Raw genomic sequence first — 26,493 nt, 5'->3', positions numbered from 1 at the left:
ATTCTGACTGGCGTTAAAAATGGGCCCCTCTCCTGACCGTGGCTTGGCGCCCTGGCGGCACATGCGGGATGCTGGTTGTTAGCATGCTGCTTGTGTAATTAGGGCAGCGAGGATGGCAAAGGGCCCACCCCAGGTCCCCAAGAGTGATTGCAGTTCAGAAAAAGCACCCACTTGGTTTTGCACTGATTAATGATGGGCCCCGATAATAGCCCTGCTTAACACAGGAGTTTGTCAAGATTAAGTAATTGCCTTAAACAAAAAGTGTATTATCTTTAAGGCCCCTCTGATGAATGACTGGTGCTAGGAAATGGGGTGATGGATGTCTGTGACTTCCTGCCACCATTCCTCCCCATTTGCATAAATTAAAACCCATCCCTTGATTAGGTAAGAAGCCCGACAGACCCTGCCAAGGGACCAGGTGGCTGAGGGCCCTGCTGTCACCCCTGCCTCAGGCCCGCTGACCTCTGGGAGGCCCGCAGACCACTGGGAGGCTCCAAACTGCTTGTTAGCTTGGACATAGGCCTCACAGGCAGGGGTAGACCAGATGCCCCAGGGGGATCGAGGTTGGGATATGACAGCTAAAAGGAAGATGTCACAGCACAGGGACACGGAGGCAACTCAAAGGGACATGGGACCAAAAGCCCCAAGTATGGTTGGACTGAGGCTCACTCCACCCTCAGTTGGCCCTACACGGAGGAGCTGTAGCTATGACTTCGGTCACAGGTCCCTTATGAAATTAATCTGTACAAAGGCCTACAAAGAGTCTGCTGCCCCCACCTGTAGCGTGGGTTTATAAATGAGGGGTGTGCATAATCTAACCACCATCACAGAAGCATACTTGTACACCTCTGAGCATCAAGTTGCCAGGTCTGGAGCCATGAAATCAATGTCCCTTGAGCATTTCTTTCCTTCCGGATACCACTTTGCAAAAGACAATTCATAGCAAGGGACAGAGTCAGGTGCAATGGGAGGAAGCTGACATGGGGTGGGACTGAGCAGAGATACTAGCTGAGAGAAGGGCAGCATTTGAGAGGAGGCTGCAGGGCCCAGCCGGCCAGGGAACACCAGGTGGGAGGCACCTCCAGGTGGTCTCTCTGTGGGACCCAACCAGGAAGAGCACCTTGGGCAGGAGCACCACTCACCAAGCCAGCCAAAAGGCAGAAGGTGCATTTATTCCCAAGTAGGCATGACAACAATCATGCCACAGTCCTGTGGCTCCGGGGACCGGAGAACTCAGGATCCCTCACAGCCTCTCTGTGGGAGCTTAACTACTCAGCACAAGCCATGGACTACACTGCATCCCAACTCCCCACCCTGGGTCAGGGATGCACTTTCCAGGCACAGACAGAGGCAGGGTTAATCTGGGCACTAAATTGAAGCCTTCTCAGCCTGCATCTGATTCCTGCAGACTGTCTGTCCTCCAGGACTCTGCTTAGTGGTTGACTCCCCGCTTCCTTTCTGGGCAAACTAAGATTCCCAAACCAAACCACCCACCCCGAATCTGCCTCCAGGCTAGAGTGACACCAGCTAGAGCCGGGAGCTGTTCCCATAACATTGGTTTTCCCCTAAACCACAGTTTCAGGGCACATGCCATGTGTGGCCCATTGATGGGAGGGGCTGGGGCCGGGGGCCCAAGCAGTGGCCAGCTATGGGTTGGGGGCAGGGTGCCTTCCCTCCTAGGAAGGGGAAACTGCCTTCTTCCACACCCCAGATGGCTGCAGGCTCGCACAGTTCTTAGCCCAGAACTCAGGCTTCTTTTCCCTTTTCAGGTGCTGAGAGGGACCCACAGAGAATGACTCTAGAGCATGAGTCTGCAGGATGGGGCAGATCCAGTGCTAGGAGAGGTGGGGCCTCAATACACAAGGGGCTGGGAAAGGAGTCCCCAGGCAGCTGCCCAGAGGGGAGGTGGGATGCCACCTCTCTTGTTCTACCCAAGTGTGCACAAATGAGTCACCCTGAAAGCCATGCTCATGCCACACTCTGGACAGTCTTGGGCACCCTGTCCCAATGGCCAGCTCTGCTCAGGCCAAAGCCAAGCACGGCTGAGTGCACAGACCACCAAACCAGGCCCCCCCAGGCCACGGCTCCTCTGCTGTCAGAGTCCCCACTATCAAAAGTCCCCACTGCTGACCCCACGGAGCCAGGGGCAGGTTTAATGACCTATAATCAGGCCTCATGTGAGCAGGAGGCCATCCTGTGCCAGGGCTCCTGAGGACAGTCTAGTTGCCTATCCCAGACAGTGAAAGAGGATCAACAAACACCCAATGAGGGCAGCAACCGCCACAGCTACACCATTCCTGATAGTAAGACCGCTTTTCCACGCCTAGCAATCCAGTGGGAAGCACTCGGTGAGTACCTACTGAGTGACGCACAATGACAAAAACAGCTGTGAGTGCCCCTGCAGGCATGGTTGTGGGCACACTTCATATTCATGTGTTGATTTCCCTTCATATCAACTCTGTGTGTGTGTGTGTATGTGTGTGTGCATGTTGGGGAATTATGATCACCACACCCATTTATACTGAGGAAATGGAGGCTTGAGGAGTACATGACTCATCCAAGACCACACAGTGAGGAACTGTCAAGGAAGATCTGAACCCTCGCCTGTGATTCTCCAGCTTGCAGGCTTAAGCAGCCACCCCCCTGCCCGCTGGCTGGCGAGGAAGATGCCATGCAGATGGTGGCTGCTCTTTCCCATTACAGAGCCTGGCTGGACAAGGGGAGAAGCAAAAGCCCCTGACTACAGAAATGCACTCCCCATGGCAATGGAGAAATCAGCCCTGTAGGGTCTCCCCGCTGAAGTCACTGCCACCCAGAGCCCAAGTCACCAGGCTCCCAGTTCAGTCTCTTCTGCCGTGCAGTCCACGCCTGCAGGTCAGGGAAGTTTCTCTACATCTCTAGAGCAGATGCTGGGCCCGAGATCCTGCAGATTCCTGCAGACTCCCGCAGATTCCCACAGGATCTCAGGCCCAGACTCTGCTCTAGAGATGCAGAGAGGAGAAAGTGCTGGCCCAGGTCTCAAGGACCTCCCAGGCCAGTGGGAGACACCTGTCAACAGGTGAAGCCAAGCTGAGGAGAGGGCCGGGAAGGCACACACAAAGGTGCAGGGATGAGGAGCAGCCGAGTCTCCTGGGATGCCGAGAGCCTGGTGCGGTCACAGCCTCAGCAGCAAGGCAGCAGGTGAGGGCTGGGCTGTGACCAAGGCTTGTCTGATGTAAGGACGCTGGGCACAAGTCTGCTGGTGATGTAGAGAAATTAGGAAGGTTTATGCAAAGGAATGACAGAGCCAGGTTGATGTGGAGGGTGGGGTGTGTGAATGATGCTGCAGACAAGGAGATGAATTAAGATGCTGGTCTTACCTTGTAATCACTGGGTGACAGATGGAGAGCCTCTACCAGGGCAGGGAGGGAAGAGGTGGCCAGGAGGGAGGGGGGCACTCATGCTCAGTGCAGGATGCAGGACCAGCAGGACGCTGCTAAGTGGGGACGCAGGGAGGGCAGGTCAAGCATTCTGGAGGAAGAATACTAACTACCTTGGGTGGGTGGTGCGTCCTCAACTATGAGAGGGGCACAGGGGAGAAAGCCCATACTGAGGGCGAGAAAATGGGTGGTTTCTCACATGCTGAGTTTGGGATGCTGTGGAACCCAGGGTGGCTGTGTCCAGAGACTAGTGAGGGAAAGGAGGCCAGAGCTGGGGGCCCGGCTCTTGGTGGGAGGCTGTCCTCCGGGAGACATTGGGTGGTGGCTGTGACCTTGAATGAGGATGATATTGTACACGGCCAGAGTGTAAAGAGAGGGAGTGGCTGGGGACAGGGCCCTTGCCTGAGCTGCCTGGTGCTCACCTGGCTCCTTGGTTTCTGACCTTGGGGCATTGTCCTGAGCCGCTGGCCTTGCCGGCTGAATCCGGATCCTGGTGCTGCACTCCCTTCCAGCCCGCCTCTAGTCCAAGGCATGAGAGGGCAAACCCCATGGTCTGCACCCAGCACTTCTGGGTGAGGGCCTGATATGTGGAGTAGGCCTCATCATCCACCTGCTAGGATAGGCAGGGAGAGGGGAAACCACTCCAGGGATGTAGCCACCCAAGTCCCACCTCCCATCATCCCCTCAAGTCAGAGTTCCAAGTCCTGGTGGTTCTGGGGGACCTGACTTCCTATTGAACCCCTCATCTGCTCCCCACTGTGCTGCCTGAGACCAGGCTCCTGGCCCGGGCTCCCCAAGTAGGTGCGGTTGCTGGCAGGAGGCTGGGCTCAGGTGGCTGTGCCCACGGGGAGCAGGGCATGCCTTCATGGAAAAGAGTAGGCTACGCAGGTAACTGGAGCCCAGCGACAGGCAGGGGAAAGGATGAGCCGAGTGCACTGAACACCTGGGTGGACACTGGGATCCATGCAGGGGCAGGGGCAGTGTGGTCCACCCCCAAATCAGCCCCTGCTCACCTCAGGGCAACGCCGACACCTGTGTCACAATCGGCTAAGGTGTGTTGGGCGCTACGTTGGGTCCTGACGGAATAAAAAAGAACGAGAGAAGCCCAGGCCTTCCTGGAGAACACTTCTTCCTGTTGAAGGGCCCTCCAAACGTGGGCCTGAGCTGTGCCCCAAGCCCAAGCCCTGAGCAGCCACAGGGCAGTGGACAGAGGCCTGCCCAGGTCAGCCTGGCCTTTGGCAACTCACTGCTCCCAGACACAGAGAACTCATCCCAAGCTCTGGGTGTGTGGACAGGAGGAGGGCTTTGGTTTCCTAATCCTGACACTGCCACTTAACAGCTGGGAGACCTTGGGCAGATCTCCCAACCTCTCTGACTCTCCATTTCCTCCTTGCAGGTCAGCAGAAGCGGGATCACACACACAGAACCTCGTGCCCCGGCTGGCTGGATGTCGGTACGCTGGCCCCTCTGGTAGGCAGTTCTCCCACCTTCCAAGTCAGCAGCTGGAGACAGACACCCACTGACGCTGTGGGGAGACCTGTTGAGGATCCGGCAGTTTCCCCACAGCAGCAGGCTGGGTTTGGCCTTCCCCTCCCCTCCTCCTTCTCTTCCTCCTCCCTCCTCCTTTGCAGGAACTGAGAGCCCCCTTTTACAGCCCCTCACTGCAGGCCCCAGGGGAACCTGAGGCTGCCAGAAATGACTGCTAATACTTCCAGGCACATTTACTGAAACCTTTTGACACGGAGGATATTTTTATGAGATAAGTGCCCTGTGTCGATATCAACTGGCAAGTTTCATTGCTCACATTTCAGTCCTGCAAAAAGCCTTTTTCAATCACTGTCCGTGGCAACGATAAACTTTAATGGCTGAGGGAAAGCCTGCAGCTCAGGCACTCTGTCCTTCCTGCCTCCCTGCCCCACGCTGGCCAAACTCCCTCCACTCACTCTGCTGGGCCAGAGGCCAAAGCACAGGGGCCAGTAGAGGTGGGGGAGACATCATCTGCCCCCACCTCACCTCTTTTATTTCCCAACTTCGGTGGCTTGCAGGCCCTGGAGGCACATGAGAGACACTAGGGAATCAAAAGAGGTCAAAACTCAGCCCAGTACAGAAGCAGACTCTCTGGGGTGGCTCTGGGCACTAGCGTTTTAAAAAGCTCCCCAGGGGATTTCATTGGGCAGGGGGTGTTGAGAACAGCTGCACCTCCTCCTGGGAAGGTGGGTCCTCCCTCGGTCAGTGCCATGTCCCTTGGCAGGCTGCTCCATGGCTCACACATGTTCACCTGAACCAGGAGGTGCCAGGAAGATGTTCTCCACTTGATGGTAGAAAAGCAAAACCCAGAGCTCCCAAGGTCACAGAGAGCCAGGGACCGATAGGCTCTCAGAGCCCCAGGGCCCTGCCTTCCCACCAGAGCAGGCAGGGTTTAGAACGAGCGTCTGGGTGAAGACTGGTCTGGGGCTGCCCCACAGCAGGCACACGTTCATGCTCAAGGAATGAAGAATGAGTGAATGAATGAATACATGAATGATTTTACCTACAGGAACTGATTCAGCCATCTCAGTGTCTTACAGCTAAGGATACTGCTTGGTGTTCCAAATGCTCTTTCCAAAAGGGCCTAGATTGTTCCAGAACTCAAGGGCCTCCATCCTCCCAGTCACTCTTAGCAACATTTACAGAGCTGTGCCCACTGCCCATGGCTGTCCTCATGGAATAAACATATGCCTGGGGCTGAGGTGAGCTGGGGAGGACAGCGCTTCCTCCCCACCCCTGGATCATACTCCATGCCTGCCATAGTCCCTCAAGGCTCCCCATCGCCCACCTGCCCCTCCCTAACCTCCCCTCCCTGAAAGCCCACCTGCAGCAATGAATCCCTGACTTTCCTGGCCCATGAGAAGTCACCACAGTCAGGCTCTGTCTGCCCGGGCACATCTACCTGCCCTCTTCACTGGTTCTTGGTCTTCATCCCTCTGGATCCTTGGGGAGGAACATATCTGGGCTCAGCAGGAAAGAGGGGCAGAACAGCAGCAGGCGGGGGGCAGGGAGAGCAAAGGGGTTTGGGAAGGCTACCTGTCACTTGGCCATCACCACCCAGCTGTTACTGTGTGTTGTGTAGGTCTCCCTGCATCTCAAGTGGACAGAGACTATACCATCTTGCACAACACCCCCTTTGGAAATGAAGGCAGGATGTGAAATAAAGGACCAGCAAGCCAAGTCTGACTCTGAGAGCCTGGCCGATTTGTCTCAGGCATCCTTAGCCAACCTGCTGGTGGTTGTGCCAAAGTCCAAGGCTCTAAGGCTGAGGGTCCTGAGGACAGTTAGTCAGAACTAACAATGAGACTGTGTCTCCTCAATGGGCCTAGGCCTGCCTGGGGGCTCTCTGGGGCAAAGTTACCAGAACCCAGAACCCACTATCAAGTTTAAAGAAACGGTCTGAATTGCTTGCTTTTTTTTTTTTTTTTTGAGATGAAGTCTAGCTCTGTTGCCCAAGCTGGAGTTCAGTGGTGCAATCTCGGCTCACTGCAACTTCCACCTTCTGGGTTCCTGCCTCAGTCTCCCTGGTAGCTGGGATTACAAGTGCCTGCCACCATGCCTGGCTAATTCTTGTATTTTTACTAGAGATGGGGTTTTACCATGTTGTCCAGGCTGGTCTCAAACTCTTGACCTCAAGTAATCCACCCGCTTTGGCCTCCCAAAGTGTTGGGATTATAGGCATGAGCCACTGTGCCCAGTCCTGAATTACATGTTTTTAAAAGCCCAAATTTATTCCCCCATGTTGCCTGGCCCCAAATCCTGCCATGGAGAACTGGCTTCAATAAATGCCCCTCTGCCATTTGTCTCTTGAGTCTCACTTCCCTCTCCGGCCTCAGTGTGTACCATTTATTACACACATAGCCTCCAAATGAACAGCTCCTGCAACTTAGAAATATACTTGAGAGCTCCACCTGTCCTCTCTGATCCATCCAGGCAACAAAATTCATTTCTCCTTGGGAGCCGAAAGAAGCCCAGGCTTGGGGACTAATTAAGCATTTCCTTTGAAATGCATGCATGCTATAGATGGCTGAGGGTGAACTCCAACCTCTAATAAAATAGGAAACAGATGTCAGGAACTGGAGGTGCACAGCATCCTGCCATCATGGCCATCGCCCAGGAGGGACTGGGCGAGGGGCAGCACAGCCTCTGGAGGGCTCTGGCTAATGTCAAGGCTCAGGTTCAGAGCCCCAGCTGAAATTTTTATTTTAGCCATCATCAACGACAAGCAAGGAGTGCCTCCTGACAGCCCTATGAACACACCATGACTCCAGCCTTCACACACCTTTCCCTTCTTATTTTGCGCAGTCTGGGGAATCTGGCTTGAGCTCTAACTCTACTGCAAAGCCTTCTTGGAATACTCAAACCCTGCAGGGACTGCTTCCCCTCCCACTACACCAGATGAATGCTACAAAGATACAGCCCTTGGCCACAGAGTGTCAATTATTATAATATGAACCACCATTACTTCCTCTCTCACTGGACCCTAGGCTTTTCTTATCATTGTGCGTGTTCCCAGCAAGTCCTCTCTAGCCGGTTGTGAAATGGCTGCCGTGGTGTGTTGACAGATGTTAACAGCAGCTCTTGGGGGAAGCAGTGGGGCGTGGGGTTGGCGGTCCAGCAGCTTGCAGCATGTGCCAATTTCCATGGTGTAAATGCTCTCACTGTGGCTGATTTCAAGGTACCAAAGAGAAGACACTGAGCCTATAGTTCCCAAGAGATGAGGAGAACCAGCTCTCATGAGCTAGCACAGTATGGTATGGTCTAGCACGGTACTGCCAAATTGAGTCTCCACCACCCTCTTTCTTTATTTAAAAAAAAGGCAAAAAAAAAAAATCTGAATTTCCTGCAAATACAATTTTCTACCTAAAAAATTACAAGTACATTTTAAAAAATGAGAATACCCAATGCTGAAAAGAGTGTTGTGAAGAACCTTGCTGGAAACAGTTATTAGAAATAATTCGACAATAATATTGTCACATTATTCTTTGTAGTCAGTAGTCTCACCTCCTTAATGTACTCCAGGGTAAGAATCCAAGTGGTAAACAGCACTGAAACAGATTTTAATCACAGTGGAACTTCTAATACCAAACAATTGTAGGTAATTTAATCTAAAAGCTCAGCAAGGGGGAAGTGGTGAGATTCAGTCCAGAATCAGTCTTTAAGATGATATTGCAAAGATTCTATCACAATTAATAAGAAACAACATGCGTACCCTGTAGATGTTTCCTTTCATTGGTATCGTTCTTCCAGTGGTCTACGAAGACCCCTGGATCTTCCCGAGCTCCCCAGAGGCCTGGCTGGGGGCTGGGGCCAGGAAGACCTGCAGAGACCACGCAGCAGCACCAGTCCAGCGGAAGCCGCCTCTCCACCAGAGGCCTCAACTCATAAGGGCCGGCCAAACAGATGGGATAAATCAATACCAAGGACGCTGTCACCCCAGGCAATCCGGCTCCACTCAATTTTCATGTGAATTTAGCAGCTCTGCATGGTTTTTAAGAACCCAATTGTATCCTGACACTTTTTAAATGATGCCTCTTTAGATTCCGCCATAATTTATCTTTTACTTAGGACCAGCTCTGCTTCCATAACTGTTTGGTAGAAAAAAACCACACACACATACAGTGACTTACTTCCCTTAATTTACAATAGTCCACACTCAGTAAAACACGGATGGCAGAGGTCTGCCAAATGCGAATTCCATGTCGGCGGTACATTTTGGTAAAGCTTAAGTGTCTTTATTTTGAAAGAAAATACACATTTAAAAGCGGTTTACCTATGCAAGTAGGGGTGAGGGGAAGCATGCGGATGAGTGAAAAGAACGCACCCTGATACAAACCAACCCTTTATACCTGTCAGGCGAGAGGGCTCTGTTCTCTCTCTTTACTTAAAAAGAAAAAGGACCAAATTCTTGAAGAGTGCAAAGGAAACTGAGTGACCAGATAGATTCTCTGATGGATCCGCATTCTGAATTCTGAACGTGCAACTCTGAACACGAACATGGAAGTTGGCAGACATGGGACCACCTCCAGAACCACCTCCACCATCCCGAGCAAACCGCTCCACGTCACCGACCTCGGCTTTTTGAATATATCTGTCTCCACGCACATCCCTTGGCTGTTTCACCCAGGGGCTATGAAAGTAAAAGACAGAGGAAGACAGCAAATAACATTTATCTAGAGCCTCAAAGGAACTGGGTGTCCATGCCTCATTTTGTTTCTTCCATACAACCCTCATGGGGCCAAGGGTTATCATCGCTAGGGTGCAGAGGGGAAACTGAGGCAGTGAGTGCTCAGATCCTATCCACAGGGTCACCAAGCTGGGTAATGAGAGCTTCATGGAGAATATCCTGTTTGAGTCTGCAAAACAGAAGTGACTTCACTGTTTGGAAACTGCCTGTTTTGGGCCTTGCTCCTCAGCAGCTGCAGCAGTGGACATCACCTGGTGTGTGTTTAAAATGAAGACTCCCAGGCCTCACCCTGGACCTGTGGATTCAGAAGCTGCATTTTAGCAGGATCCTGGGATGACTCTTTTTAAAGTTTGGGAAGGGATATATTCTGTTAAAGAAGGAACAAGAAAGAGCTGGAAGGGAAAGAAGTAACACACGCAGGATATCCACCATTCGAGAGGCAATGGGGCTGCAAACATGCTGGGGCCCCATTTTGCAACTACTGCCCCCACCATCACCCCCAGGAAATCCTGCCTCTTCTGCCTCACCTGCCCCAGAACCTAAAGTAAAGCAAACTTTCCCCAGCAGTTCCTAGTGTGGCCCCTGGGCCGGCAGCCTCTTCGTGTCCTGGGAGGCTGCTAGAGATGCAAATCTTTGGCACCCTCCCAGGCCCTTGGAATCAGAAGCTGGAGTTGGGCTCAGCTATAACAGGCTTCTGGGTGATGCTGCAATCCTAACAAGGCTCACTGTCACAGTGGCCCCTGTCCACATGCAGGACCATTTGCATTTTACTGCAGGTCCACACCTGGCTTGGACACCAGTAAGAAAAACAGTCCGCCTTTCTTTGTACTCGCTGTGTAAACCTCATTTCTAAAGCATATTTTCATCGATGACCTCACTTAACCTCACAGTAGCCACAAGAGAGAGGAAGATAGGCACCACCATTCCTGTTCTGCAGAGGTGAGACTGAGCCCCGTTATATACAGGTCCCAGGCAGGGCTGAACAGAAAGTGGGTCCTCGGACTTCAGGTGCCCGGCCTTCTGAGAAGCTGCTGTGACTCCCACAATTACCCTCAGTCCACTGCAAGTTGCATCACACAGCCAACGAGACCTTTTCGACCCACACCAGACTGCGTGATGGCCCCATCTCAGCTAGGAGCAGGCTCAGGGCACTCGCCTTCCTTGGGGAAACTGCAGGCTGAGAAACAGGCTGTGGGGTGGAATACGTGTGCGCACGCGTGTGTGTGTATGTGCGTGCACAAGTGTGTTTGAGAAAAAGAACACACTTCCAAAAAAGGAAGGCCTGGAAGCAAACCCCTAAAGTGAGAAACGTGCTCTCCCTCCCACTCTAAATTGTCTGCTTCTATATTACAGGGATCTGCAAAACCCATCTCCCACCAAGACGCCTGCTTGCAAAACACAAATGCACAGATGAGGCCCAGCTGTGGCCTGGCTCACACTGAGCCTGCTCTCTGCATGCAGATTCATCTCCAGGAAAGGGCTGTCCTGGCGGGATGCAGGAGGCTTGCCGTCCTCGTCCTCGAGGAGTTTCCTGTGAAAGCCCTGGCATTTGGAGAGGGGCGTAAATGCGTGAGCCAGGCCCTCCCTGAGGAAGTAGAAGAAAAAGGACTCTCTTCATGGCAGACCCTTTTGTTTCTCCCTCTATCTGGAGGTGCCACGTGCTGACCATTGCTACAGCTCCTGGCTTTTCTAACCCTGAGCCTGGGTTCAGAAAATCATTGCCACCAGCAGCCATGCATGCATTTGTGACATAACTTGCTCTTTCACTCTGGGTGAGAACAACATCCAGCTACCCCAACGGGTAACTGTGTCATTTTGGACCAGTCACTTCACCTCTCTGAGCTGCAGTCTCCTCATCTAAAAACTGGTGGTAATAATTCTTGCCACCCAGGGCTAGGTGGTGATAAAATGAAGCTCTCTATGTGAAGTGTCGAGCCCACAGTGGATGCTCCATAAATGTTCATTTCCCCTCCATGAAGTGTGGCTCTGCACTCTGAGTTACAGAGAAAGACAAACGTACCCCAGTTCAGTGTGAATCCAGGCATGCGGCCCCAAGTGAGGGAGCCCTCACTAACTGCCATTTGCATTGCCTTCCTTGAGTGCTCCGATTTTAAAAGCTTAATATTTATTTAGATATTTATTTTCACTGTAAATACAACACATATTTACAGAGATATTTATTTTTCTCTGTAAACACAGCAAATGTCTGGGGAAAATATAATCCCAAACTCACAGGGCTGAAATGATTTTCTTTATGACAATCAGTGTGTGTGTGTGTGTGTGTGTGTGTGATCTAGATCAGTGCCTTATGCCACTGTGTTTTAACCCTAATTTCGAGGGAGTAGGGAGTGGATGGGAGCCACCCTACGCCATAGCAACGAGAAAAGAGGACAGGTGAAGGGGTCTCCCTGGGAAAAATCACAGTGCATTAACTCCTCTAACGGTGGAAAGCAGAAAGGTGGGGTTCCCAAGGAGCATCGAGGTGAGTCTTGCTGAACATGACACTGATGTCTAATGAGTAATAAAATGTTCCTTTATGGGGCAGAGTTACAATATCATGAGACTAGGTGAGAAAAGTCTCATAAAACGTTAGCACCCTAAAGAGATGACCACGTTATATAAATACAGGATAAAAGATACCAGCTCAACATGAGTATCAGTCAGACCCACTCACTGTACAGAAAGGGAAACTGAGTCTCTAAGAGATCTTCAGGCCTGAGATCACACACATTAATGGCAAGGCCTAAAACAAAATATATTCCATTTGGGTATTTTTCCCAGAACAGAGTGGTGGGAGATGGGAGTATCTGAGAAAATAACATAATGTGTCCTTTGTTGGGACCCAGGTCAGGGATTTTGGTGATGTCATCCAGAGGAGACTAGAAATTCAATAGAATCCTCTGGCCCCCCAAAACTCTGTGCCCACAATCTTTGCCCTCCTTTCAAAGTAACGCAACTTACCATGCCCTGGTAAACCCACTGCAAAGTCCCTGTAAGTGGAGAACTGTCTCTATTGTGATCACTTTTATTGCTTGGAAATTTTTTTTTAACCCTTTAGTAGGAAAGTGGTAGTGTTCAGGATCTTAAGCAAAGCTGAGAGACGAGTCTCTGAATCTCTGACAGCTCTGGGAAGAGGGAGGAAGCAGGGGCCCATGCTCTTTCAGAGATTTAGGACCCAAAGGATGTAAACCTCATTCCCCTAACAGGAAGTCAACACAGGGAGTTTGCTACCTCTGAGGCTGACCCAGACAAGATCAGGAGCCCTGGCCACATTTGAGATGGAGAGGGTGTGATGGCTGGAGCGTGGTAGTGGGGGCAGTGCTGGGGAGAGCCATGTGCACGCAAGCAACCCCCTGGGGTGTAGTGCAGGAGTCTCTTCTCCCAGCCCCTCTCCCTAGCACAGGCCACCTGGGACAGAGGTGGACACATTCCTCCCCAGCCCCCAGGCAAGCACTGGCCTCAATTTTGTCTTGTTAATTTCTATTTCATGAGCTCCTCCACCTTTTGTTCAGTCCTATAACACAGAATGCATTTTTGGAGACCATCTCTAGAACTACATGGGGTAAAAATGAATAAACAGGCTTCTCAAGAGTTAACTCTTGGTGACTCCTGAGTGATTAACGCCCAAGCTGAGGATTCCTTCAGAAAAAGGGTCAAGGCCTAAGAAGAAGGCTCTGTGTGTGTGTGTGTGTTTCAAAGGAAGCCATGGTACAGAACTGTCGACACTCCCACCTTCAAAACAAAATGCCAGCTGCTGGTGGTGCTGTTTTGCCCTGGAAACTTTTGCTGCTGTTACCACGACACGAGCACTAGGGCCTTCAGTTTCACCCTTCATCACAGAAGCCACCTCCTTATGACTCTCAAACCTCCCACCCCAAGTTGGTGGGCCTGGCTAATACTCATACCATGGAGACATGATGGATCCCACCCTGCCTCAGGCAGGGAAGATAGGGCCCCTCTGGGCTCCCTCTGGACCCCAAACAGCCTTTTGGGGTCATAGCCCTTGCCTACCCACAGCCCCGATGTGTCTGAGTCTCCCACTAAGCCTGGGGTGGGAGGCTGCCTTCAGGTTGACCTCAGAGTGTGGCAGAGAGAGGGTGGGGGAAAGAAGGGAGGGAGAAATCTGAGCCACACCTAACACTATGAGACCCACAGACCAAAAAGGCAGGTGAGAACCAACCTGCCCAAGATCACCCAGGGACAGAGAGAGACAGGAAAAATTATGACAATTCTAACTCTTGGCTTGATGAACCACAACCCTAGAACCTTCACACAGTTCCAGGGCACCCTGGCCCTTGTTTGCCTTCCCCAGTCTCAGTTTTCTTACCCATACAATGGGAGGGGAGAGTTGCATCACTCACCAGGAGGTGGTGAGCAAGAAACAGCTCTAATGACTTCGGAGCCTTTTGCAAATATCAAGGTGTCAGCTGGAAAACCTTAGCAACCACAGTGGGCTCAAACCCTTCATTTTAAAAAGAGGTGAGGAAGGGGTTACAAGACAAGGGGAGACCTGTGACTAGTGGGTTCCCAGGCCCACTAGCTTCTCTGAGTCCCATCCTCCCAGGGAAAGTTACCAAGATGCGTATTTTTGTTTTTTTGAGATGGAGTCTTGTTCTGTCACCCAGTCTGGAGTACAATGGTGCCATCTCAGTTCACTTCAGCCACCACTTCCCAGGTTCAAGAGATTATCCTGCCTCAGTCTCCCAAACAACTGGGATTACAGGCATGCGCCACCACACTGGGCTACTTTTTGTATTTTTAGTAGAGACAGGGTTTTACCATGTTAGCCAGGCTGGTCTCGAACTCCTGACCTCAGGTGATCTGCCCACCTCGGCCTCAAAAAGTGCTGGGATTACAGGCATGAGCCACTGCGCCCGGCCCTGAGAAGTATGTATTTCTTGTTCATAACAATTCACCCCCATTCTAAGGGGAGACTGCTTCACTTCCCCCTTCTCCCCTTCTAACAAAGGACTGTTCCTTCCATCAGTTCCTCAGCCACATCCAAACAAAACTTTTCAGCTCCATATTTACAGCCAAATTCACATGTTTAGCTTTGTTGTTGTTTTTATGTCGTTGTTGTCTTTTCCCTCCCAGTTTCCGAGGAGAGAATTGCTGGTTGCAGATGTTGGGGAGGCTGAAACAGAGGGAAGCCAGGCCAGCCTGCGGCGGTGGCTGAGGTCAGTGCAGTGTCCAGAGCCTGCTGGCCCAAGCCTCCACTTGGGAGCCCCTCCCCTCCCCATCAGCCAGGTCCTGGAGGAGGTACCCGTTGAGGCACTGGAAAGAAAATCACACTGGAGGAAGGAGGTAAAATGGAGATGGGGAGATTTATGTGTGTGGGGGGGGCCTGAAATCACTGGTACCCCCACCCATGATTAATGCATGTCCTCATTTGCGGTCCCCCGGGACACAATACACAGATTAGCCCCCACCCCTGACAGTAAGAATTGATCCCACGCTAGGGCTCTAGATAGTGGGAAGGGAACAGAATGCTCAGGAGGGGACAGAACAGGCACTCTAAGCACTGGAGACTCCCAAGTTGCGTATATTCAAGGCTAAAGTCCCCCACAGGCACAGCTGAAACCCAGCCTGAGTCAGCGCAGCCACACGGGCCCCAGGCCGCTATCCTTTCTAAGGGGTGTCCTTTCTAAGAGACATCTGTCACAAAAACACATTTAAAAAATATACTAATGAGTTTTGCTTTCAAAAAGTGCACAGATCTGAGAGATGGACAATTGCTTGGGAAGAACCAGGAAAGCAAGCTGAGCTCCAGGGTGAGACTGGGGCCTTTCCGGCAAGTCAGAGCGAGCAGCAGAGAGAAAGGAACTCAGCTGGAGCTGCCACAAAGCCCCAGGAGGACCCGACTGTCCCCACAATAGGCCTCTTGGGCCTCAGCCTTGGGCAGTCATTAACATGCAGCGGGCTGGGAAGAAAGCGAGTTTATTCTGCAGGGGACCTTGGGAGGGGCAGGGGTCAGGTGGCTCCCCCTTAAATCACGCTGCTGTCAGCCCCACACAATTCCCTCCCCTCAGGCTGGGTCATTACTCGGGTTTATGCAAAATAAACAGCTTTGCTAAATATTCCCCCAGACCAGGCCCACAAAGACGTAGACTAAGGAGGCAGAATGCACTCGGAGACCCAGAAAACCATCCGCTTCCTCGCCCAACTGCTTGGCCAGGGAGTTCAGAGACCCACCCCCCTACACCCACCTTAGTTTGCTAAAAGTTTCTCTTTTTCAACTATTGCGGGGGGTTGGGGGGAACTTAGTTTAGCTTTTCTTTTTCCCTCTCTTTCTTTCCTCTTTCTTTCGTTTCTTTTTTGGTCATTCCTCCCAAGACACTGCCACAGACCCTGTTCTCTCATTCCTGGCCGGCTCTGACTCACGCCCTTCACTTTCTTTCTTCAGCTACGTAAGACTTACAATTCCTGGTTTTCTATAGGGGAACTGAGCCATGAGAAATCTCTTATAAACGCTCCCAGAAAAGGAGACCGTTCTCAGAAGATCCTTCAAGACAGGCTCAGCAGCGGGGCCAGCAGGAGCTGGGGGCACCCAGCAAGAATCTTAATTGTGCCAGAGCCACACACATACCCCAGGTGGGGGAGGGGACACCGGGGGAAGGGGCCACCAGGGTTTGAAAAGAACTCTCCCTTCAGGGGCTGGGTTTGGTTATTCACCTTCAGCCCACCCTTCTCCCCCCACTTCATCCAACAAGGACAAAAACTAAACTAGGAAACAAGAAATAGAAGCCCCAGCTATTCCTGACCATTCAGCCTTTCTCCCAAACTCCAGAGGACAGGCCGAGCTGCTGAGATATTTGAGACGGCGGTGTCAAGACACCTTAGTCCAATAACTCACAGCGATGCATACTGGGAGCAGGAGCTCTGCCAGGCAGGGGTCATGGCCCGCATTTCACACTGGCGGCACTCCCCGGGTTAGCGGTGGTCTATCCTGCCTGACTTCAAATCCACAGCATCTGTCAGAAAAGTGGTATCCACCCATCGGGTTTGGGTCTCTTAGGGGCAGAACCTGAGACAAAGATGTGAGGGCAAGTGGTTTATTTGGGAGATGACAGGGCACCTGAGGACATCGGGAAGAGACACTACTTAGGGAAAAGTGACCAAAGGTGGCAAATGAGGGACAACAGCACACTCCCTACCACTCTGGGCAAGGGCAGCTGAGCTCCACACAGAACCTCTGGGAACTAGAGTAGACCCGGCTGAGGGGTAAGGGAGCTGGGGTATTCACACACCAGTTCTGCCATAGCCATTTGTTAAGTAGGGTTATTGATTATCGGTACTAATTTCCTGGCATCCTGAACTGCCACCAGGGCAGCAGCAAGAGAAAGCCCCTCAGGCACAAACACGCAGGTGCGGGGTCCAGTGAAGTGGTCAGGAGGTGGCAGCAGAAGGTGCAGGGCAGGACAGCTCCTGCCGCGAACACTAACCATCCAAGCTAGTACCAGGCCAGCACAGAACTCTCCCCTCTGCAGCCCCCTGCTAGCTGGGAGGGGGTTTATGTACAGAGCAGGATTTATGCACCCACTTTCCTGAGTGGCAAACAGGCCTCTGCCCTGCCTAAGGTCCCACAAGGTCTTCCACCTCTACATCCACCACTGAATGGACCATGTGATTCCTCAGCCCAGACCTCAGCCCTCCCAGAGCGGGGTGCTCAGGCCCACCACCTGCAGAAACCTCTCATAAAACAAACGTCTCCCTCATGACCCAGAAAAAACTTCAACGGATCAAAAAGAAGGTGGAGACATCTCTGTTACTTGAGCAAAGAGATCAAATCTTCCCTTCCCTGGCTGACTAGGGAGAGAGGTGGATGGGGGTCCGACAATGGGACAATGCTTTTAATGAGCGCCTGCTCAGATGTCTAGCTTTGTCCAAAGTGCTGGGGTTAAGTAGTCCAAGGCAGTGACCACAATTGGCAGAGACAAGCAGGTCACAGAGCAAACAAGATGCAGGTGGGGTGGGATGGGAAGGGGGCTTCGCCCACTGTGCTCAGCGGAGCCTGGCGTCGGTCACACCTGGAGTGCAGTAGAAAGAGGAATCGCTGGTCCAGGAAGCTGCATCTGGCTTCTCACCAACCTCCCAGATCTCTGCACTGAGCAAACAAGGACAGCCTAGTGTGCAAAGACCCTTTCTGCTTCTTCTTCAGTGGGATCATGGTGCATGGAAGCGAGCAAGTAAGAAAGAAGGGAACAGTGCCTTCCCCTAAAAAGAAAGCATGCATGGTGCCCTACACTCTACCGGAGCCAGGAGCAGAGCCAGCTTCCCAGAGGAAAGGCGCCCAGGAGAGTCCAGGGTAAAGCCGGGCACTGCCCTTTGCTGTTCCCGCTTCCCTTCACAGCTTGTCTCCTACGTCTGATTTCTCCCAGCATAGCCCAGGCTCCACTCACATTCTGTAGGCCCCTTCATCTATTTGTGTTATTTAATGTATCAAACACTTACCCAGCACTCACGATGGGCCAGGTCCTGAAAAACATTAAGTGGTTTGATCCACATTATGATCCTTATGAGGTAGAGTCCCTTCTTGCCCTCATTGCGCAGAAAAGGAAACTGAGGGAGAGAAGTTAAACAGAGACCAATTTCAAACTCAGGCTGCCAACTCTTAATCACCAGGCAACACTGCATCTCAAGGAATTCCTTCTCGCCTATGCCCACTTGTCCTTCAGAAGGCAGCACGAGCATCACCACCTCCAGAAAGGCTCCCTGATTTCCTCTTTCTCCAGCCGACTGCCCCATGCACCCACTCCTGGGTGAGGGGTGCCCGCTGCTCTCCCATAGCACCTTCATGGCGTTCAGGCCACTGCCGGCTCCTTACCAGCCATGAGCTTCCTGATGCCGGAGGGGCCATCTTTTCATTTCTGTGGGCCCCCTACCTGGTGCCCAGTGGGTCCTCGAGAAATCCCTGCTGACAAATGGATTAATGAATGAACAAATGAACATGATCCTGGGAAGGCATTAGGAGAAGCCATCCCCAAGACGCAAACTCCAGGAGGTGAAAATGACTAGAGGTGAAGGTGGGGGACACACATCCTCTCTCCTCCCCTCTATCTGGTTACCAGCTTCAAGAAGGCAAGCTTTGGGGGAATCCCTGCCCTCACTTCTCTATAGCCCACCAGCCTCTAGGCAAGCACAGACGTCCCAAAGGAGGCCCAGCCCCTTGGGAAACAGCACAGCTTGCTTACTTGAGGACAAGCTAGTGAGGACATATGACTTAATTCACATTGCATATATTAATTACATTATTTATTTTGAGTTAATTTGAGATTCAAATACAGCCGTAAGAAATAATAGGAAGACTTGATCATCTATGCCCTCGAAAAAAAGGAAAGAAGTAATAGGAAGAGATGGAGATCCCGCGTATCATTTACCTAGACTTCCCCAATCATGTCTTATAAAACTACAGTGCGATATCAGAATCAAGATACTGACAATGATCCAATCCATTCCCCTTGATCTAATTTCCTCAGTTTTACTTGCAGGCATGTATGTACGTATGTGAATGTGTGCGGATTTAGTCTTACGTCTGTGTATATGTGAATATGTGCGCATTTAGTTTTATGCAATTTCATTGAAGGTACAGATTCAATATCTACCGACTCAGGATACTGAACAGTCCTGTCACCAGGAGGACCCTTCTGCTGCCCTTTTATAAACTACACTCCTTCCCCTCCTCTCCCTCACACCTACTGTCATTAAAACCTGGCGACCATTGATCTGTTTTCCATTTCTAAAATTTCATCATGTCAAACATGTTACAGAAATGTAATCATATAGTTTGTAACCTTTTGGGATTGGCTTTTGCACTTAGCATAATTCCCTGAAGATTCAGCCAGGTTAGTCCATGCATCTGTGGTATGTCCCTTTTCACTGCTGAGTAGTATTCCACAGGATGAATGTGCCACAGTTGTCTAGCCACTCAACCATGAAAGGACATCTTGGCTGTTTCCAGTTTGGGGATATTACAAATAAAACTGTTATAAATATTTGTGTACAGGTTTTTGTGTCAATATACATTTTCACTTCTCTGGCATAAATGCCTAAGAGTGTAACTGCTGGGTCCTATGCAGTATGTTTACCTTTGTAAGAAGCTTCCAGAAAGTTTTCTATAGAGGCTGTACCATCTTACATTCCCACCAGCAGTGTGTGAGTGCTCCCATTTCTCTGTATTCTCACTACCAATATTTTTTATTTTAACCATTCCTATGTGTGTGTATGATACCTCGCTCAGTTATAATTAGCATTTCCCTAATGTCTACTGAAATTGAACACCTTTTCATGTGCTTATTGGCCATTTACACAATCCTCTTCTGTGAAAGCTCTCTTCCCATCTTCTAATTGTATTGTTTCTTTTTTTACTGTTGAGTTTTGAGTATATATTCTATGTACTAGTTCTTTGTGAGATAAGAGGTTTGCAAATATTTTCTCCTAATCTGCAGCTTGGCTCTTCATCCTCTCAACAGGGTCTCTTGAAGAGCATAATTTTTTATTTTGGTGAGGTCCAGTGTGTCAATCATTCCTTTTATGAATCATGCTTATGGTGTCAAGTCTAAGAGTCCTGTGCCTGGCCTGGGATCCTGGAGGCTGTGATTTCTCATCCTTCCTCAGTGTGATTTCCATCCTTCCAAGCTGGAAGATAAACCTTTACCTTTCTCCATCTTTACTGGCCAAGGTGTGTCTCTTGCCATCATTTCTGATGGCTGGTTCAAGGTGGGGTATGAGTTGGCAGGAAAGACATTATACAAAGAAAGAGCCATTTGAGATTCCTCAAGCACCTCTGCAGACAAAGATCATCCATGGACCTTCCAGCCTTTCAAGCGTTTTCCAAGACGCAGGGGCAGTAAAGGGCTCAAGTCTATGACCACCGCACTTCCTTCTTTCAAAGGACCAGATAAAAGATGCATTCTGTTTCTCCAGGATCCCGCAGCACCAGACCCATCACCCTTGCTGGAAGGGCCTTTTCTGGACAGAGTCCTCACAGTCATCTATCCTGGGCCCCCTTCACTCTACCCTCCCCACTCCCAGGGATAAGAGAAGGCTTGGTCCTCTCTTGGGGACAATTCAGCTGTCTCCGTTTTAGCCATCAACATGGAGGACTAGAAACACTAAGTCACCACTAACCGACAAGCCTGTGAAGTGTTGGGTTCTCCTGGAAAAAAAGACTCACTCCTGAGATGTCAGCCCACCCTAGCTGTGAGTTCCAGACTGGAACGTGCAAGCAGCAACCCTGAACAGCAGGCCCATTAGAGGAAAACCGGCATCGTCAACGACAGTCAGCTTTCCTTACATGTTTCTGATGAAGAAAGAAAAAATCCCTGTTTGCTAGAAATACTGGTTGCAATAAAAAAAAAACTCGGCCGGGTGTGGTGGCTCAAGCCTGTAATCCCAGCACTTTGGGAGGCCAATGTGGGTGGATCACGAGGTCAAGAAATCAAGACCATCCTGGTCAACATGGTGAAACCCCAACTCTACTCAAAATACAAAAAATTAGCTGGGTATGGTGGTGCGTGCCTGTAATCCCAGCTACTCAGGAAGCTGAGGCAGGAGAATTGCCTGAACCCAGGAGGTGGAGGTTGTGGTGAGCCGAGATTGCACCATTGCACTCCAGGCTGGGTAACAAGAGCAAAACTCCGTCTCAAAACAAAAACAAAAAAAAAAAACTCAACAATCTCCCCACCTGCCACAGCCAAACCAAACACATATCAGGCCCTGTGGACACCCAGCACCGGATTTCTTAGGGAGCATGGCCCTCACTGCCTGTGTGTCTCTAACTGCTGCTCACCCGCTCCTAAGTCAGACTCCACAGGGTCTCTTGTGTCTAAAGAGGAAAAAAAAAAAAAACCGCCATGTAAGAAGATAAAAGTGATGGCAGTGCTGTTCAAAAGGAGAGGATCTAGAGTCCTTGGGTTTTGTTCCTAAGGCTCGGTGACGATGTCCCATTGAGAGAACTCATGGAGTCAACAGGTGTCACAGATGTCTCAGAAAAACACCAAAAATAAAATCGAAACACCTCTCGCCTTGCCAAACAATAAGGCAACACCACCAAACTGCAGGGCATGTTGGCAACTCAGAGTGTTTACCCCAGAGAAACAGCTGCCCTTGCCCCAGTGGGCAAAACAGGCCTCCCTCCCACCCTTTCCCGCCTCCCTTCTCCCTCTGGAGGTTTCTTTTCGGCATCCAGCCAGACAGAAAGAAGGCAGGTGACGGAACAGGGGCTTAAGAGGACCCACGCAGGGCTCGGCTGGGGAAGGCCACTCCAAATCACTTTGGCAAACTTGAACTCAACCGCAGGCCACCACAGCCGGCAAAACAAACAGGAGCCTGCTGGCCAGGTCCTGCTAGCTGCGCCCGAGCCTCAGCTCCCCTCTCCCTGGCTTGGAGTGGAGCAATGAAAGGGGTTTGTGAATGCATGTCCTGAGCTTCTTAGCGCCTGTCATATTGATCTAGCACCGCGTTAGGATTCCCGGGCCCTCTCAAGGACCGGGGCAAACGCTGGTATTAGCGCTCCCCTTCCTCTTAAGAGTGTGCTGAGCAGCCACTCCACTGTTTCCCAAGGAGGAGACCCCCGACCCTGACAATCCATCAAGTGAATGCAAATTGTGGCCTGGACAAAACCAGGCAAACAGCACCCCGCTCCGGGATAATGGCCTCTGTGGGAGAAGGGCGCTTCCAACAATGATTGCTGTGTACATATCCCACTAAATACCCAAACTTCTGATTAGCCCCATCATGATTTGTGTGTGCACCGCCTCTTTTGAACGGCTCCCAAGTACATGGTACAAGTTGACTCAAGCCTAACCTCAAACAGTGGCCTTCCTGGGCTTCGCCAGCGTGGGGAGCGGGCTATACATAGCTCTCTCTGCTGTTGATTACAAGCCTCTTGGAAATCCAACACACAGCCCAGCAAGGAAAAGAGCACAGTGAGAGGGTGATAATCATAGGCTCCAGGCTCCGGCTGGAATTGATCTAATTTGGTGAGCATGAATTCAGGTTCACTGTAGGGGAATATTCCCAGGTCGCCTGAGCGCATGTTTGCAGGAAGAGATCAAAAGCACCAGAAAGGGATGTTCCTTCCCACAAGCAGGCTGGGGATCTGGTGGGGGTGGTGGTGCTCTGTGGCTTGTGACATCTACCACTTGCCATGTAGGAGTTTTCAGGCAGGGCATCTGGCCATCTGCTTTCAAGGACCAAAGGCATTGGTCAGGGCCAGCTTCTGAGGTGTGCTTGGGAAGCCAGGCATCTCCCCACAGTGTTGCTGGCACCTACGGAGGAAAAACGTGGGTGTGTTGGATGAGTATCTTCACCACGTGTTTCTGCATCTGCATCTTGGTCCCACATCTCTCTTCTGAGCGCTGGATGTCTCTGTCCAGCCCTTGCACAAGGCCCAGGCAACATGGATGTGGCTTGTCTGACACAGACAGAGTGTGGGATCTTCGCCTCTCACTTTGTGCCTGCTCCTGGGCAGGGCATCCTGCTTCAGCAACGGCACCGCCATCCACCCAGTCGGCAACGTCCGGATTCCTCGCTGCCCTGGGTCCACCCACCAGGTACAGCTTGGGGCCAGCATGCAGGCCAGAGTGGTCCCACTCCAATCTCCTGCCTGTCTCAGCAGCTTCCTAAGCAGGCTCCCAGCCTTTCCACCTCTGCCTCACCCTCTCATGCTCCTCAGGAAGGCCAGTACAAGCTCTGGAGCACAGGTCTGACCCTGTCACTCCCTTTCATAAACGGTTTTGGGCTGTGTGCAGTGGCTCATGCCTGTAATCCCAGCATTTAGGGAGGCCCAAGTGGGAGTATCACATGAGTCCAGGAGTTTGAGACCAGCCTGGGCAAAATAATGAGACCTCGTTTCTACAAAAAATTAAAAAACTTAGGTGGGTGTGGTTGTGTGCACCTGTAGTCCCAACTACTCCAGTGGCTGAGATGGAAGATCGCTTAAGCCCAGCAGGACAGGCTGCAGTGTGCCATGATCAATGACACTGCACTCCAGCCTGGGCAAAGAGCAAGATCCTGTCTCAAAAAACACCCCCAAACCAACACACACACACACACACACACACTTTGGAAAAATAAGAATGGGGTTCCCACATCCTGAGGCCAGTATGAGGTTTGCATGCTAATGTGTGTAAAATGATCTGGTTTATAACAGGTGCTCAGTAAATGCAGTCGCTCCCCTTTTTCATTATCTTAGAACCAAAGAGTAAGAAAAGTATGGTTTTAGCTCGTGGCCCCGTGTGATAAATGATCACTGGAATGTGAATGACAGTGGCCCACACATGACGCCCTGCTCTCACACATGCCCAGGGAGAGTGGAGTTTGGTGCTGGCAAACTCTCCCCTCCTGTGCCTGTCATCCTCCAACTCCAAGCACAGAGGCCTCGGCTTCCAGGGAGCAGAGGCGATTTTATTTTTAATCCTCCCCATGGCCTCAAGCCTGTGTCACTCTGCCCACCTGCTAGACACCTCTTGCCACCAGCAGCCACCTCAAGGGCTCTGTGTGGCCAAGTGGGCACTGGACGCTGTCCATTGCTATAGCTGCCCCGCCCCCAGCCCTAGCCCTCTGAGGCAGCTGCTGAGATGAACACGGGATCAGACAGGGAAAGGCCATGAAACCACACACTGCCCCAGAAAGGACGGGTGGAAAGGCCTGGTCAGCGTTTCCAGGGCTGGGGTGGCCAGGCCGAGGGGAGACACCCTTGGAGGGCGGCCTCTTCAGAGGCCAGCTGCTGCCTTTGAGGTCGAGGGGCCATTTACAAAGCCCAGCGAGCTTGGCAATGTCGCTGCAGCCTCGCGACAGCCTCTGGAGCAGGCATCTAACGATATGGCCCTATGACAAGGACAGTGTCTACTTACTGAGTCTTTTCCTTGGACTGGGCCCAGCAAAAACTGGACAGAGAGAGAAAGGCTCACCCTCTAGGACCTGGTCTTTATGAGGTGCAGAAGGGACATCTTTTCCCTGAGGGTGACGAGATCAGGGAAAGCCTCCTGGAGGTTATGACATTTGAGCTGGACTTGAAAGGCAGTAGGCTCTGGAGGAGCAGCAAGGTTGGGGTGGGTTGGTGAAGACACTGAACACTTCCACAAGGGAAGGCCAGAAATGAATGGAGAGGGAGCCGGGAGCACTCCAGCTGTTAGGATAGTGGGGAAAGCAGGAGTGAGGCCAGTTGATGATGCTCCCGCCATGGCAGCAATGGCAGGAGGTGGGGGCTGTGGAAGAAGATGACATGAAGACCCCCACACCTTCCAGCCCAGGGGGTGAGCAGGTGTTAGGCTCCCACCCACCACTCTCCCAGCAAGGATGTGAGGCAAGGCTTGGCAGAGGCCTGCGGCTGGCAGGACAAACACTTGCTGGCTCTGTGCCTCCCTCTCTAGCTGGACTCTGACGGCCACCCTAATGTCACTCAGCTTAGGGGTGGGTGAACTGCAGGGACCCAGCCTGATTAAATCCACCATCTCAACCCAGGCCCAAGCTGTATATCTCCAACATGGGGGAAGTGACACCTCACAGCCTGCACACAGCTTCATTTCCGAAAAGAATGTGTGAGGGGGAAGGTCAGGAGACAGGCACAGCCGTAAATTTGATGGAAGGTTTAGCTGGAAACCGCATTAAATCCACACACGGCTCAATGCTGGGCAATGTCCTTCCTCCGAGTCTGCTGAATGGGGCCGGGGAGGTGAGGGACTCACTAAGTAATGTCCTCATTTTTTGGTGTCTCCTATCACCCAGGGGATGAAAAACCCATTACCCATAAGGTTTAGTGGCACTTGGTCCCAAGACTGCAATACTGTCCTTTACCTACGTTCTCCCCTTGGCCCGCACATGGGCACGCAGCCTCTGCCATGCTCTCTGTCCACTTCACCATCTGTGCAGATGGCCTCGCTCTCTGCAGCCCACACCTGGGTCTCACAGGCCCTGGCTTCTGCTCCCCCAGGGTGGGCGCTCTCTCCCTTGCACAGCATGCCCTGGAAAAGTGTGACCCATGTCAGGAAAGCTGGTGTTCTGTGGCTATGAGCCCAGCACTGAGCTGCCCTGGCCCCTGAAGTCTCCCCCAGGGCTGGGGCTACCCTAACTTCAGGTGGTGACTATGCAAAAGTACAACCAGGAACACAGGGTGGCCTGAAGAAGGGGGCAAACCCCATTCCCCAAAATCAGGCCTCCACATGTTCATCCCCTGGGGGGGTCTGGATCATGGACAGTTTTCCTTGGAAGGGAGTCCCCTGTAGAGAGAGGGGCTAGAGGCCTGGATTTAGGGGTTTCCTTCTACCTAGCTCTCCTACTCCCTACCCCCACCACCAGGGGCCAGAGGCTACCTCTCACTGTAAGTATCCCTCATCCAAGACTGAGCTGAAGAACCACACAGAATAGTGAGGATGACAGAAGTGGGCTCAAATCTCAGCTGTGTGATCACAGTGAGTGACTACTATACTTCTCTGAGCCTCAGTTTCCTCATCTGTTAAACAGGATCACAATAGTAACTATCCTCATGAGACTGCCGTAGGGATTTAAGGAGTCAGTGTAGCAAATGCTCTACAAATACCTGCACACACAGGAGCTTCCTTTACAGTGAGGCTGTCCTCCAGGTTATCTTTTCTTTTTTCTTTTTTTTTCTTTCTTTTTTTGTTTTTTGAGACAAGATCTCGCTCTGTCACCTGACCTGGAGAGCAGTGATGCAATCTCAGTTCACTGCAGCCTCAACCTCCTGGCCTCAAGTGATCCTCCCACCTCAGCCTTCCCAGTAGCTAGGACTATAGGCATGTGCCACCATGCTCGGCTAATTTTTGTATTTTTTTTTTTTAATAGAGATGGGGTTTTGTCTTGTTGCTCAGGCTGGCCTCAAACTCCTGGGCTTAAGCAATC

At 51.5% G+C, this 26,493-nt stretch overlaps 1 protein-coding gene across 8 annotated transcripts in view; it reads right to left on the bottom strand.

Moving 5' to 3' along the window:
* GLI2 (GLI family zinc finger 2) overlaps positions 1 to 26,493 on the bottom strand; it is a 252,688-nt gene that overhangs the window by 82,138 nt on the left and 144,057 nt on the right. For 2 of the 8 annotated variants that reach the window (XM_035305111.3, XM_078329128.1), the window contains exon 2: positions 18,085 to 18,192. The exons of the other annotated variants lie outside the window; for them this stretch is intronic. The gene's annotated coding sequence lies outside the window, so the exon portion shown is untranslated. The remainder of the gene's footprint in view (positions 1 to 18,084; positions 18,193 to 26,493) is intronic. 8 annotated transcript variants of the gene reach the window in all.

The sequence above is a fragment of the Callithrix jacchus genome, chromosome 6 (genome assembly GCF_049354715.1).
Source record: "Callithrix jacchus isolate 240 chromosome 6, calJac240_pri, whole genome shotgun sequence".
In the NCBI taxonomy this organism is placed as follows: Eukaryota; Metazoa; Chordata; class Mammalia; order Primates; family Cebidae; genus Callithrix; species Callithrix jacchus.
This window is presented reverse-complemented; position numbering and strand designations above follow the sequence as displayed.